The sequence below is a fragment of the Etheostoma cragini genome, chromosome 10, assembly GCF_013103735.1.
Source record: "Etheostoma cragini isolate CJK2018 chromosome 10, CSU_Ecrag_1.0, whole genome shotgun sequence".
NCBI lineage: Eukaryota > Metazoa > Chordata > Actinopteri > Perciformes > Percidae > Etheostoma > Etheostoma cragini.
Window position 1 is genome coordinate 19,130,476 of NC_048416.1, and position 15,399 is coordinate 19,145,874.

General features: G+C 38.6%; 1 long non-coding RNA gene across 2 annotated transcripts in view; it reads right to left on the reverse strand.

Moving 5' to 3' along the window:
* Nucleotides 1–1,750: 1,750 nt before the first annotated feature.
* The window catches only part of LOC117951834, a 78,454-nt gene continuing 64,805 nt past the window's right edge, over nucleotides 1,751–15,399 (reverse strand). For both annotated transcript variants that reach the window (XR_004658258.1, XR_004658257.1), the window contains exon 4: nucleotides 1,751–1,983. This is a non-coding gene — a long non-coding RNA (uncharacterized LOC117951834). The remainder of the gene's footprint in view (nucleotides 1,984–15,399) is intronic.

Sequence of the window (15,399 nt, forward strand, 5' to 3'; positions counted from 1 at the left end):
GAGGGGAGCCAGGTGACCCCAGAGAGCCTGCAGACTACGCAGGTCTAATATGGGCGAGGAAGAGATTGGAGTCGGTTGGGGCCCAGCCCCACAGCTCTCAGTCATATCACTGCTCAGACAGACAGAGTCAACTGGCTGCATCCTAACAATCAGGCAAATATTGACAACAGTCTGGTGGTGCACAACAAGCTCAACAGGCATCATATGAGAACTTTAGGAAGGATTTCCACTGCAGAATGCTGTCAAATCTGTGTATAAAACATTGCATAACACTGACTAATTGGTGAGTGTGCATACATGCCAGTTTGGTAAACATGACAACATAAATACATGCAGATTCATTTAGAGCTTTAAGATTTAGCTGCATAGAGCACATTTTGAAAGAAATGGAAATGTGTTTCTTTAGTACACCACATATTGCATTTAAATGACTTGAGAAACTGCTGCAGAAGTTGTGGGCTGAAATTACGATAACAAACATCAAGATTCAATGATGCTACACAACAGAAAGAGGAAAGAAACATCAAACAGGAACAAAGACTAAAAGGAAATACAAAAGCAGAACATTAATTCAGCAGATGTTTGTGGACATCTGCAGACGCCTGTGAATGTGGGGAGGCTGATATAAGTGATCCAGTAAATTGTTGACATTTCTTTGAAATTATTAAAAAAAACATCAGCAAATACTGAACAGCCATTATGTGCTTTGGGGTGCCTTGCCTGGAACACTAATGCACAATGTGTGGGGATAAAGCTGAAATAATGAGAGAAATTTGTTTTCTAAGTAGGTTTTACATGTCTATGAGTCGAAGATCCCATTTAGCGAGAACGGCACTTAACTGTTCCAGCATTTGTATTTTGGCCAGCCTTGAGCAGGTGAGTGCTATCAGTGTCTACGCGCTCATCCTTCTGTATATCTAAGATGTTTACAGCACACAGCATGCAAGCAAACACGCGTCCTGACCATGCTGACCCCCCCCTCCCTGCTTCCCTCCCCGGGCGTGGAAATGAAAGCTGGGCACTTCGAAGAGGATGGCTGCAAGAAATGAAGACGTGTCTGAATACCACAGCAACCAATGGGGATGAAGCGCTCTGTACTCTCTGCCCTCTGATAGGTCTTTGTAACTCTCTTCATCTCAAAGCCCATGTCCTTCCCTCTAATCCCTTTCCCAAACACAAACAGGCCAATCCTGAGACAAGGCTCAGGGGCTGGGGAGGGATGAAGGAGCTGAGGCTTGGAAGGAGTGAGGGATGTAGTTCAGGAGGAGAAAAAGGAGCACCAGAAGCTGATGTTGGTGTGAGAAGGAGCCAGTGTGTTGTTATTAATAAAGCATTAAAAAGTGAGCACATCAAAGCATACAGGGGCTATGCTATCATACATGAAAGTACTGCACTATGGCTTAATGTTTCCTAAGGCGTGTCATGGTGACGCTGCTTTGATTTGAAATGCGTTGTGTGGAAAATGGATTTACAGTAGTGGGGAGAGAAAGCTTGGTGTGGGTGCAGACCATAATTTAAAACCTGACCTCACAGGGCCTCAAAGTCTCTGTGAGTGGGGATATTTAGGACTTATGTACAGTATATGTGAGAAACCTAAAGCACAGCTACATAAACAACAAATACATACATACGTGAGGGATGTAGAAGACACCTGCAAAAACAGAGAAGGAGCAATCAGTGTCCCAAAAGAATCAAAAATGCAAAATTTCACATTTTGATCATTAGGAACTAATTTTTCAATTTTGTTTCATTTTTTCCCTTTCTGAGAAAAGGGTGTCTGCACCTCATTATATCGCACTTGCTCCTTCGTCGATCGAAGAAGTGACATATCTTACACATCGTTCCCCCGTGGCCAGGTAATTATCCTAATCTACCTTCCTTCTGTGCTCCAGCTCCTGTGCCACACTGGCTCAGACCACCTGTGTGGCTTCATTATCAGTGCTGGGACTCATTAATGGCTCGACGGCCTAACTGTGCAGGCTGCTGGCAGAGAGAAACCATCGGTAAAGGAAAGAAGAAGCAGCAGGAGGAGGAGGAGGAGGAGGAGAACAAGAAATTAGACATTAAAGAGCAAAGGGCTACCCTGAAGGTTGACATCTCCATCATGAGGGACAATTCTTGCTAGTCCAATGGCTTTGGCTCCTAAAAAAAAGCCATCGTTCACTGATTGAGGGTGAGACTATAGGACATAACAGTGTCAAGGAGGAAGGCAGGAGATCGCAAAAGCGCTTTCCGCAGGGCAAAATGACCAAGAAGTGTATGTGTGTTTGATGTGACAAGTCGCCATGTCAACGTGTGTGTACCTTATACGCCCCCACCTTGTGTGTTGGAAACAGCTATAACCTCACAACATACAGAAGGACCGGGGGTGGGATATGAGTTTCACTTTTTTTCTGACAAATGACACCCTGACAGTTGGAAAAAATGTTGGGGTCCCTGAACAGATTTCGCAGTTACAAAAATAAAATGTGTTGGATTAGACAAAGACAGACATTTTACATTCTACTTTTGAACCCCAATGAGAGCACTGACAAATGCCACCCCACCCCCACTCCGTCTGTGCCATGATTGTTTTTTCTCTCTCCAGAAATGTCATATAGTTAAGGTGATAATTCTATATGGCACAAACAGACACTGATGTCTTCCAAGTGTACATAGCATATAGGCTGACACAGATTGAGATGGTGTAATGTATCTTTGCATTACTCTAAATAGCCATGCAAGTGTTGCACATTTTTTATAGATTCCAATGGAAATCTTTTGAAATGGATGAGGAACTCAACGAAGAGCCCTGGAGGTGAAAAGAAGATATTCTTAGGTTGAAGTTATTGCAGACCTCTGTGATGTGAAAATCTACAGTATTCTTATTTCTGTGTAGAAGTCTACATTCCAGAAAATCCAGAAACGCAGAAAACAGCATTGATAAACAGCATACTTAACCCTCTAAAAGTTGGTCATTTATAATTTTATAGGTTTTTATATGTCATGCAAAACTTAACTGCAGCTGCCACTACAATGGTCTACACTCATATTATGACACGTTGTTAAAGTGTAGGTGGGTTTGGCCCAGGCAAATGAGAAAAACCTCCACACTGAAACATCCTCTTTCACAGACGAAAATGAAAGTGATCTCTTTTGCAATCTGGTGCTAGAGTGACTGGGACTGAATAATCTGCAAATGAGCAGAGACATTAAGGTAACTCACAGGACTGCAGGAACAATATTGTCCCTCAAAGCATGGTTATTGCGTTAGTAATAAATGAAGTCCGTCGACCCACGAGCGACAGACTACAGTACAAGTTACGGCGCAGTGAGTGGCTTTTGGGTTTACAAAAGAAAAAAAAACTTGAGACATCTAGCGATACAGATAGTTTTGGTTTAATTTAATTTGTCATTCCACCAATTGAACAGAACTATTTCTTCAAAATAAAAGTTGTTCCATTGAAAACTTATTTGAGGTTTTTGGATTACACAGAGTAACAGGGCCATTGTTTCTGAAAAAAAGCATGGCTTTATTTAGCTTTTGTTTGATTGTAAATAAGATGAATATCTCAAAACAAGCCTCAATTGAGCTAAATCCTATTGCATGGTGCAATTAACTAGAAGCAAATGAAAATAAATATTAGTTATTTATTGTTATTTGGGTAAACCGACCATTTATAATCTGGTCCCATGCGGGTCACATACTGGAGATGAACAAGTGTGCTAGATCAAGAATGGTGCTAGAACCCGAACACTAGAAGCCTAGCAAAACACATCCGTGGGTAATACAATTATTATTGTACCAAAATGTTGTAATAATTAAAGGTGATGTGTTGTGCCCAGCAAGGTGCTGTTCTGTTGTCTGCAATGCTGCTACTGGTCCCTGGAAGTTATATTGAAACTTAAGTTTTTACAAACTGTAAAATATCAAGATCATAAAAAACACATTTGTCTTCAAATGCTGACATTTTCGTAATATTCACAGGCAATTAACAAGAACCATGATCTTTAAAGTATATTCTTGGTTCCGAGATACACTGCCCATCACCACAACTCAATTTACAGCGTCAGAAACCAGTTCTATCAGATAAAGCTGTTCTGAACTCAGCCGGCATTAAAATCCTCTTAAGGTAGTCAAGTTTTGCCTTTAAAAAATAGCAAATTGGCAAATTTATGTAACTGAACAAATGCAGATATGATACTTTCAGAGAAAATTAGCCTCACCCTTCTGCGACGGTACGGCTAAATATTGAAATGTTTCCAGCATAAAGTACCTTTCAGGACACCTATATTTGATAAGCATATAAACGGATGAATTAAAAGTTGACAGTAAATGGGCATGCTTAGGGCTCAGGAGGATATTAAAATATTCACCACCCCAACATTGTTGTCAGAGTCAGATGGCACATGCAGTTATATTAGAGGGGTAGAACTCTGTGTGGGGTTTGATGCAGACAAGCATGAAGACATGCTTTTTTTTTTTGTCAGGGGTAATGTGATGATCCTTGATTGCCACAACAACCTTTTTGCGCAGGATTTTGAATCAGAAACGCGCTATAAATACATATGCTAAAATGGTTTGGAATGGTTGGATTTATGCAAGAGAGAAAAAACGTCTTCAAATGTTCCTTTTTTTCTACCCACAGGAACCCTTTTAGTTAGAAAAAAGTTTTTTTGACGGTTAGAGGAAAAACCAAATCTTTAATGGCCTTTCCAGGTCACAAGACTGCTTGAAAGGTACAGGTCTGCATATCTGAGCACCTCAATTTCTCTGTAGTAGATCACAACCTTTTGTTTACCATCCTGTGTCATGCTGGCACAGTGTACCTTTCTGCCTCAGGTCTTGTGCTGAGCAATGCGACTACATAGCATTGAATATTGTGAGGTAACAAATGTGAGACTTCTCAGTGTGTAAAGTGAATGCAGGGGAGAATACAGGCAGGTAAAGGTGGCGCTCACATGTAACAACCCAATCCTTACTCACAAGGATAACGAAGGAATAAAACAACCTGCTGTTCTGCAGCTCTGCTTTGACGAACCAAAATAGGATCCAGCTAGGACGAGTGTTCCTCACAATCAAGCGTCTCTATAACACATGAAATATGTTTTTTCTTCTCTCTAAAGGATGCTTAAAATACACAAATAACATTCACACAAAATATTGTAAGCAAAACACAGCCATGTCAAATGTTTTGCAGCGTTTTGACAAATTGCAGTGTGTGTTTACATGTACCTTCACGTAAATGTGATATAGTATGTTAAATTGCAACTGACATGTGGCAACAAAAAAGCTATCAGCTGGTGTACATGCAGGAGCAACAAAGCCAACACAGCTCTGCGAGATAATATGGCATTTAATATGTTTATCATTAAAATATACTGAGCGTGAAAGTTTATTCTTCACCTTGGAAACAGTTTTACAAGATAATCTCAACTCAAAGGCCAATTACTAGCTTTCCCCTGACCCTTTAAATGCATCTGAGCTTTCAATCAAAAATATCTCACAGCATAACATACTATTATTTCTCATGATATCTCTATTGCTATGCATCAGAGTTCCTTGTGACATAATGTATTTGGTGAAAAAAACAATACCTGCCTGGTTTTGAAATGTCTGTTTTTCTACCTTTAAACACACAAACCTCATATATATCTCATGTATCAATATTATAGTGAATATGCAGCAGTGGAAAGTAACTGAGCACATTTACAGTTCTTAAGTACTGTACTTTTGTATTTGCAATGTACATTCTTCTACTTTAGTTAAGTATTTCTATTTTATGTAACTTCTTTCTTCTCCCCAATACATTTCAGAGAGAAATTATTATTTATATATTTAAATACATTTAGCTGCAAATACTTTTGGACTTGGAGTAGGAATTGAAGTATTTTTACATCTACTTTTACTTTAGTTTAGGATGTGAATACATCTTGTACCAATGTAAAATATGGAAGGTTTGCTGAAACACTTACACCAGGCTACTCTTAAAGTAAACATGGGTTATTAACAAAAGAACCGGGCCTACCACCACTGTTTTGTACATGTCATTAACAAGCTAACTGTGTTTCAATGTTTTCTCCTTCTTATGAAAACTACAATCATTGTTGAGATCAACGGGAGAAGCGAGTCGGATCCCAAGTAGGGTTAGAGATCTAGGTTAGACAACCCATGATGACCCATTCACACAAAAATAAAACTTGTTTATTTCCATTTCAAAGCTACAGCAGTGTGAAAAAAAAGTATAAAACATACTCTGATCCCCATCTTAAGCTGTTTTGGGGTGTACTTTTAGCTTTCCAAAGGAGTCTGTTAAGTCAAACAATGGGAGAGCATTAAAGCATGCCAATAGAGCAGTATTAGTCAACAGCCTGAGTCAATACACCCCACTGGGCTGCATGTCTTCCTACAAACACAAGCAATTGCTTTAGAAGGCCTCGGCACTAGATGGAAACATCAATTACAGTAAATTACACCAAAACAGTGTGAAACACTTCAATTTGTTAAATCTCCTGAGCAGCCTGAGCTGTTTTGGATGAAAGCAGAGTAAAGTACTGGAGTAAGATAATATTCAATAGCCCTAAGATACAGCACATTGCCCTATCTCTCGTTGGTCGTGTGTATGCATTGAATGGGGGAGTCATTTATATTTAGATTCCTGGGACTTACTTAGAAAGCATTATCAAGCATGTAGAAAACCGAGCACAAAATATTATTTTTCCTGTGTGCAGCCTACTTTTTAAATGTGGAATTCAAAATAAGAGCACTCTGTCGTAGCTACAGGACTTTTAAAATACACATCAGGTGCACCATGTGCCCAGTCTTCAGTTGGCCTGTAGAAAACACTGGCAAAGGCAGGGTGAAAGGCACGTTATGCATTTATTAAGGCTTTATCTCAAAGTCCCGGGACACTGATTGATAAATTCTGCAGTAAGACTACCATTGAGACCATGTAAACAAAAGATGAAACAACATCTTGGTTTACACACTCACTTTCCTACACAGAATAACCCCAAATGATAGCCTTCTAAGGGAAGCAACTATACTCCAAAACAAAACACGTCCAATTTTGACTAAACTTTGTAGGGCTTCAATGACTTCCTTCGCTATGGTTGATTATCCAGAAGGGGTGTTGGTTGCTGGGGACAGATGAAGATTTGGCTGTTTCAGGGAACATTTTGGGAGGAGGGCGGGGGGGCTGGAGTAAATGAAAGACAAATGCGAGTAGTGCCCACTCAGCTATTTTCCCAGTCAAGATCAAAGGCACACTGGACTGGCCGCTCCACGGGAAACTTGAGATGGGTCCTTCCTTTGTTTGCTGTTGCTAGGAAACCTGCACAGGGCTGAAAGTGTTTGCAGTGGGTACAACATAACAACCATTTCCAATATACATTTTTAAGACAGACGTGTATTTTTGTCTTGGCCGTTAAATGTACTAAGTAAACTGAAAACACTGAACAAATTCTGACTCATCCCTCTGTTAGTCCTGGAATAAATTTATTGGCGTTTGTTTAAAAAAGAAAAGTCGTTACAATTACACATGTGCACATTTAGAAAGTGCACTTGTGTGAAGCCTATGCTTAGTATCAGTGCTTTGATAGAATGTAAGCATCCCCGTGTTGATGCACAAACTAAATTCACTCGACAACAGTAAAAGCCATATTAATACACTTGTGTTGCCCTGTGCAGGAACACACAGCACGTGAAACTGCACACACAACTTAAATTTAGTTTGTTACATTTATAAGCCTAGGTTCGGCTTCCCAACGAAGCTAATTATGATGCTGTTATCTATTAATGGGCCCCATGATATTAAGACATGGCTAGACATGTGTCACAGAGAGCTCATTACATATCATTAGTTCAACACTCCAATAATGTCTACACCTGCTGAGCAGGAGATAATGACTTGGCCCCTGATATTTGCAGGACTATTGTCTACCAAGCAAAGCACCACCAGGAGGATAGGTCCACAGGCTGGAGACCCGCATGAAAACTGATAAAGCTATAGAATAACTTAAGGTTGTTGAAAGCTACAGTGAATGCAGCACAGCAAAAAAAGCAGCATTTGTTTGGTTTTAACAGAATTGGGGAACAGTCAACTCAAATGTAAAACCAACATTCCTACCATCTGTACAGAGGTTGTTATATAAATCTTGCACAAAAAAAACAAGAGAAATATTTAGTTAGAGTTTAAGTTAGATGTGCATTTAAATCCTTATAACATTTTTGGACATTTCCTGTTTGAGTGGCTCTGGGTTTCCCATTATTACATAAACTTGTCTGTATAACTTCTCTAACTAAACTATTTTCTCTTAATTTTAAGATGAAAAACCACATTTTAATGGTGTACATGGGCTGAATCTTGTACTTAACTCTGTTACGTATACATACGTGATGAAAAGCAGTGAGAGTTATGGTTTACTGTAAGAAGATTTATAGATCCATGCATGGTATATAGAATCTGTCTTATGACTAATGGAACACATAAAAACAGCAATTGTGACAAAAGTGACCTTCGTGCCTGGAACGATAAAGATTAGAATGGTGCTGTGTTTGCCTTGTGTTTTCACTGCTTCAGCCAATTGGCACAGAACTGGCGTCCTCTCCCCGGCTCCCAGTCTGCCATGATGACAATGGAAACCAGCTACATGGCATGTAGAAATGACAAAGCAAGCCAAGGGATATTTGGAAGATATGAAGATAATACATCACCACTGACCAATTGCTCTGTTAAGAAAACGTAGTCCTGGGCATTGCTATAATTTCTGGGCATTGCCATAACCAATTTGCATTTCTAGGACATTGGCCTCCTCATCAATGTTTACAGTACAGTGTGCTTTCCATGGCTTTAAAATTGGTAATTGCTATACTGGAAAGAAAAAATTAAGTTCTTTGAGGATTCTTGGTTTTGTATCCTCTAAAGGGCTGATTTGCTTCTAACCATCTAAAAGTGGCCTACATTTTAATGTGCCACAAGCTTATCTGCTGTGTCTTGCCTTAACCTGCTCCAGTCAGTAATAGTGTGTGTGTGTGTGTGTGTGTGTGTGTGTGTGTGTGTGTGTGTGTGTGTGTGTGTGTGTGTGTGTGTGTGTGTGTGTTTGAAGCTTCAGTTGAGAAATATGCAGTGTAGAGCAGACAGTGGCAAACAGATTCAACATCCATTTGTTTCACAATTAAAGAAAAAAGTCAAGGCTAATCCTGCTGTTTTTGTCTTTAGAAGACAAGAGTTGTCTCCTCCTGTCACTGCAACCAGAGATCCCCCCTGTGTGACATCGCTGTGAACAAACTGCAACCAAATCCTGCATCAGCAGTCAAAATACACTTACGTTGGTGTGTGAAAAGCTGCAGCAATAAATGAATAGCCTGTAGATTTATGAATGTATGAAGAAATGACTTTGTTCAGTTGGCTGCCACCTGCCTCTTTAATACAAATACTTTACTATAGCTAGCAACACAGATATTGGGTCTAAATTGTTTGTCAAATCTCTGGCTATATTTAGAAATGTCATGCCAACAGGCCGCCATTCTGGAGGGTTTAAAAAAATAACATATCTGAAACGTAAATCATAGCAAATTCTGAAAATTCATAAATCATCTATGAGAAAATATATGAATAATGCAAACTTATACAGCCATCAGAAGTTTGAATATATAATAAGTATGAAAACACAGTAGGAAAGATTTGAATAGAGCCATGCAAAAGCATGAATATTACAAATATAGTAATCCAATAATAATAAGCTCATAAGATCTGATCTAATGATGTTAAATCTTAATTATGCTTCATTTACATTTGATTGATAATGTATGCTATCATTTCCATTCCAATGAGCTTTACACTGTAAAGATGGTGTATCAAATGAAAAATTATCTGCTTGTTTCAGATAGAGGTAAATCATTTTTAAACTTTAAACAAGTGCAACAAGAGCTTTTGTTTATTCGTGAGACTGCACACTAAAATCTACAACCAGTTTACAATGAAGAATCCACCCTGTGTTTGTTTTGTTCTCCTTCAAAGCCTTGACAGGTCTGAATGATAAGTTAGCACAGTAGCCAAGATGCTTCCCTAAACAGCTCACCTCTGTTTTAGGGATGACTGCTGCCTGAACTCTGTACCCCCACTGAGACAATAAAACGGCTGGATGACTATGGGACTAGCAGAAAGGCCGACAGTTTATAACTCAAGAGAGGCGAAGCTATACAGCCTGTGTGAAGATAAAGATTTAGTAACGGTAAGAGATTGGAATTCTCTTAGTCCGAGGTCAGACAGCCAAAGTTACCTTTCTTAATTCCCTGAGGGCGCATGAGGAGACCCTGGACTCAAACTGGAGCACACATTACATCCCTTCAGCTCAAGACAAAAGAGTTGTCGCAGTGAATCACCGACCTCATCATTCCAGCCAATAATTGCTTACTTGGTTTGTAAATGGCAAGCAGTATCTTCAGTTAGAAGAACATTATGTTCAGTCTCTTGCGTTCACTTTGCTGCAACCTTTTACAGCCTAATAAAAGTAGTAATATACAGACGAATATACGGATGTGTAGGAAAAGAATAGTTCACTTAATGTCTCGTAAATGACTGGCTTTCGCCTCAACAGTAATTGGCGCTACATACACTTAATTTAGACCTAGAATTATTTGGTTTACACTCAGTCTATAAAACATGCAAACACTAACAGGTCTTTTATTTCCTTTTCTTCATTGTCTTTTTAATAAATCTTTGAGGGGTTAATTACACTGACACAAGAAAAAAAAGTTATTTCCACCTTTGACCATGTTCAGAAAAATAAAAACTACACAACGATTTAATATTAATTTAAGATATTGATATGTTAGAAGTAATGAATCCAACTTGAAGCTGCAGCTTTATTAGTTTTTGTAGCTTTTAGTTTGGATGTGTTTTAATTTGAGAAATGCAATTAAAACACAAATATCAGTGTTTGAACCTTGAATAGTAGCTTTAACTGCTGCATTCAAGATATTCTAACATAATAAAAAGAAACAAGAACATTAAAGCCCCTTACTGCAGAATATTTGGACTATTTTCATAACAAATTACACTCAGAAACTACACTACACTAAACCTAGAGTATCCTAAGACGGACAATGTATCTAAATCAGATTCAGAAGACTTTCTTGATCCCCTCAGGGAAATTGTTAAGTTATATTTAAGGTAGTAAATCAGAGTAAGAAAAAAAGTGTGTGTATGACATACTACAGCCATATTTAAAACAACAACAACAACAACAACAAAATGTGCACACTGTACACATTTAACTCATAATTAACCAAGCAATTAAAAGTTTAAACATTAGAGCAGTATTATCTTAAGAGTGACCAATACATTATGATACTGGAGTAGTCTTGATCTTTTCACACTCTAAGAAAGAACTGTTATTGGAGAGGATTTTCTGTGAGATTCCCTTTTCATTCTAACGGTATTAAAAAGCGTAAAGACTGGGAGACAGAGGAGTGGGGCTGACGTCACAGACTAAGAGTCACCCGCCGTGTGTTCGGCGTCTCCAAGTAAAGACTTATCTGCAAAGAAGTTTGGACGGACAATGTGGGTGGACAGGGCGTGAAACTACTATCATCATCAGCTCTGAATGAAAAAAAGAAAACATGTCTTCCACAAAAAAGAAGGCTCATTCCAATTCAACTGCGTTGTTAGGACAACGAGAACCATCCCTCAGATGATTAGTTCCACTTCAAAAGAATTTACTTTCCGCAGTGGAAACGTCCCCCTTTTGTGTCCTTACACAGGGTTTTCTCAGCCCAAAAGAAGAATTGTATGTTTAGTCAGCCTGTTTATTATTCCTTCTGTTCACACTACAATTGTATTAAATAAATAGAGTACTACTAACAAAGGCCTATTAGCCAATAAACATGTCCTGGTACACACAAAAAAGGCTAAATCACAATCTCTGCATAAGAATTAAGATACTCTAAATACTGGTAAAGGCATAAAGTACATTGCTCGGTACATGGTGCCAACTCAGAATGTCTTGTCAGTCATCATGAAATATGCATGTTTTGTTGCACATATTTTGTCTAACTGGGGCTTTGTGGTTCCATCTCATTTTGACAGACACCACCTGTGAAAAACAGCACTAACTCACTGGACACTGCTAATGCTGTAAAGCAGCAGTATGCAGTGCATTTTCCGGCATGTGTATTATACAGAAGAGTTAACTTCTGATAAACATAATGGCCACAGTCACATTGATAGAAGTTCTAGAAGTAGTAATACAAAATCTAACAAGCATGCTGCAATGCACACTTTAAATTTACATTACAGACATTTCACACGTTACTACTTTAACTTCCTCCAAATTGGACAAAAATGTGACAAAAAGTCAGTCTGCCAAAAACGTACCGTAATGTGATTAATAATGTGTGGTTAAAGCAGCAGATCAAAGAGAGTTACAGTAGTTAGCTTGAATGTTAACCGGACTTCCTTGACATTTTAAAGACACAACTCAAATGCAAAAGCGATTCAGTTTAAGTTCTTCTAGTTGTTCAGATAAACAGACGTCTTGCCGCAGTCAAAAATCCCAAAAGGGGCGGAGAAAGAACGTAGTGAGCACACCTAAACGCAGATAGACGTTTGGGGGTTTTGACACAGCCTGCAATTGGCAGTTATGACATCACTGTTGGCTTTATTGCAGCCAGCTGAATTTATTATTCAGCCAGAAATACAAACATGTCTGCAGGCCTTTAGGCAACATGCAAGTAGTCTACCATCAACAAGTAAAGCAGTTCTTCTTGTACAAATAACCAGTTATATAAGAAACCTTAACGTATCAATTACGCCGTGGGTCGGAATCAAATCCAGGCCACTGCAAGACTTAGCCTACATGGGGTGAACGCTCCTACTGGGTGAGCTAGAGGCCACCCCAACGTATCAATTATTATATTATATTACTTATTTATTTATTTAATGCTGGGATGAATCTCTATGTTTTTTTTCTATAAAATTTGGCAACTGTAAAATCCTGGTAGATATAAAAATAAATAGTGGGTCAAACCGCTTCAATCATTCCAGTGGTCCACTATTGCACTGTCTTTGATGACTGATTGCAAAATGAATATTGACTAGACGTGTGCCTGGTGTAGCTCAGGAGAATCTACCCTTCCCTTCATGATCAGTGATGAGCCTCCTTGTGACCTACAGTATATTAATATGCTCAGCAGAAAGAGGCCTCTTGGCACAGGACATGCTAGCAGAAGCCCTTTAATGTTAGCAACTGTCAAAGCTTTGATTTCTGATTGATGAGTAAGGTCGGTGCAATAGCAGAGTGACACATGGTCATCTTGGCCCTTTTCCCATAAAAGGAAACTGCAAGGCAGTACTGCTCATCAGACCCTCAGCAGCTAGCACATCACATTTAAACAGTAAAATAAGTACCATTATTAAAAGAATAAATAAAAAAATCACATATATTGACTAAGCATCATGGAGGTAAAGAGAATGAAAGAGAGAAATTGACACAATTTCCCCACTACACCTGCAGTTTTTGTCCTTTAAAAGCTCATAAAGGATTTAGACTCAAGTGTCAGTTTGTTAAGTATGCAAAGCTCAAACTCAGCTGAATACAGCCCTGCAGTAAACACTCACTTCATAAAGGTTATAATGTTACTGTGTTACATAACAACGGTTCTAGAGAGGTGTGGATTCAATGCTATGGTCATTTTAAAAGCTCTAGTTTGTTGTTCTTTTGAGTTGTAGTGCGTTATGCTGGAAGGTGTTTCTAATGTTTTGTGAGATCACATTTATATCAACAAAGGCACAGATATTAGAAACACCTCTATAAAGCAACAGCACTACAAAGAACATCCTCCAATATGACCACAAAGTATTGGTAACACTTTATGGCTCCGTATTTTTAGCCTTCACAAGCAGTATAAAACCGTTTAATAAATGGGTTACAACACACTATAACGCATTTATCAAAAACTCTTTCTATGGGCTCCCAGAGGTGGAGATAATGAATGACTGGCTATAGTAAAACAGTTATAATGTATTACAGTATAAAATAAAATATTTCATTAGAGAAGAAGTTATAATTGTTGCCAAATAGTGATGATTCATCAACGTTTAAAAATGTTGGTATATAGTACATTACATGTGTTATACAGCATTTAATAAAACTTTATATTGCCTATAAATGCTTAAAATATGGGTTTCCATTGCGTTGGTTAACTGCATTAGGTTACAATAGATGTACCCAATAAAATAGCAGCTGAGTGGTATGTGCTAACTATTTAAAATCTAAAATAGTGAACCTGCGTGTATAGTTGCAACTTTGTGATGGATGCAGTATTGTTTGACCCTCTAGCCTCTACAGCACATCGGAGCATCACAATAAGAAGAAAATCACTCAGTGTTCACTTTATTCAGCACAGTTGTACAATCTAATGCAATCCCTTACAGCTGTGCTACCATGAAGTCTACTTTTATGAGGCTTACTGTGTTCAACTGTGCAGTGAAAATTCAATTATATGTTTTAGCAGTGAGGTTATAGTTGGTGGTGTTGCCTGCATTATATTCAAAGGTGTTTCTAATTCTGCCTCCCTCATTTGTAAATAGGGAGGACACAAATTAGACCTGTCAACACTTCTCAGTATAACGTTGCCCAGTGCAAAACCACCTTTGACTACAACCTCAGTAATAAACATAATTAAATTTACAAATTTTAAAAGTCCGAATAGATTGCAGAGCTGTTGACTGATAACACATGTGTACCTAATAAAGTAACCACTGAGAGTAAATAAAGTCCAAAAATTCTAGACTGAAACTGACTTATGGTTCAAATGCATTATTGTCTTTTTTTTCCCTTTTTCTAATAAATGAGGACGAACTGACTTGGAGATGGGGAAAAACAACATTACTCAACTGCAACTAATTGCTCCTTTCATCTATCCAATTATAAGCAGAATTCTAATCTGAGTAGTTTATTTCTTGTTTTGATAGCTCATCATGTGCCACAGCCTTTTAATCAGCACAAAAATTTAAGTATTGCATATTAATTCAGCACACGTTATTTACACTCCTGATTTTCATCACTCTACCCCTGTGCAAGACTCCTCTTGGGCTGATCCCACAGAGACTGGGCTTAATTGACAACTAGGATGTGTTGGCAAAGCTAGCCTGCTAACTGCTAACATTTTCAATCCATACCCACTCAGGTGTGTATGTGTGAGAAGGTGTGAGGAGGTTGTTAAAATGGTGCTGAGGATCAATAGGATGTTGTTGTTAGTGAGAGACCTTTTAAGGGAAACATCAGTAAGGTGGCATCACAAGTTGTCATGTGCGATGTTCGTGAAATGTTTCTGGAATGTCTCTACCTTCAGCTGCCTATAAACAGTCGGCGCCCTCCCTGCATTTTCTGTGATGAAACAGCTCAGTTGCATGA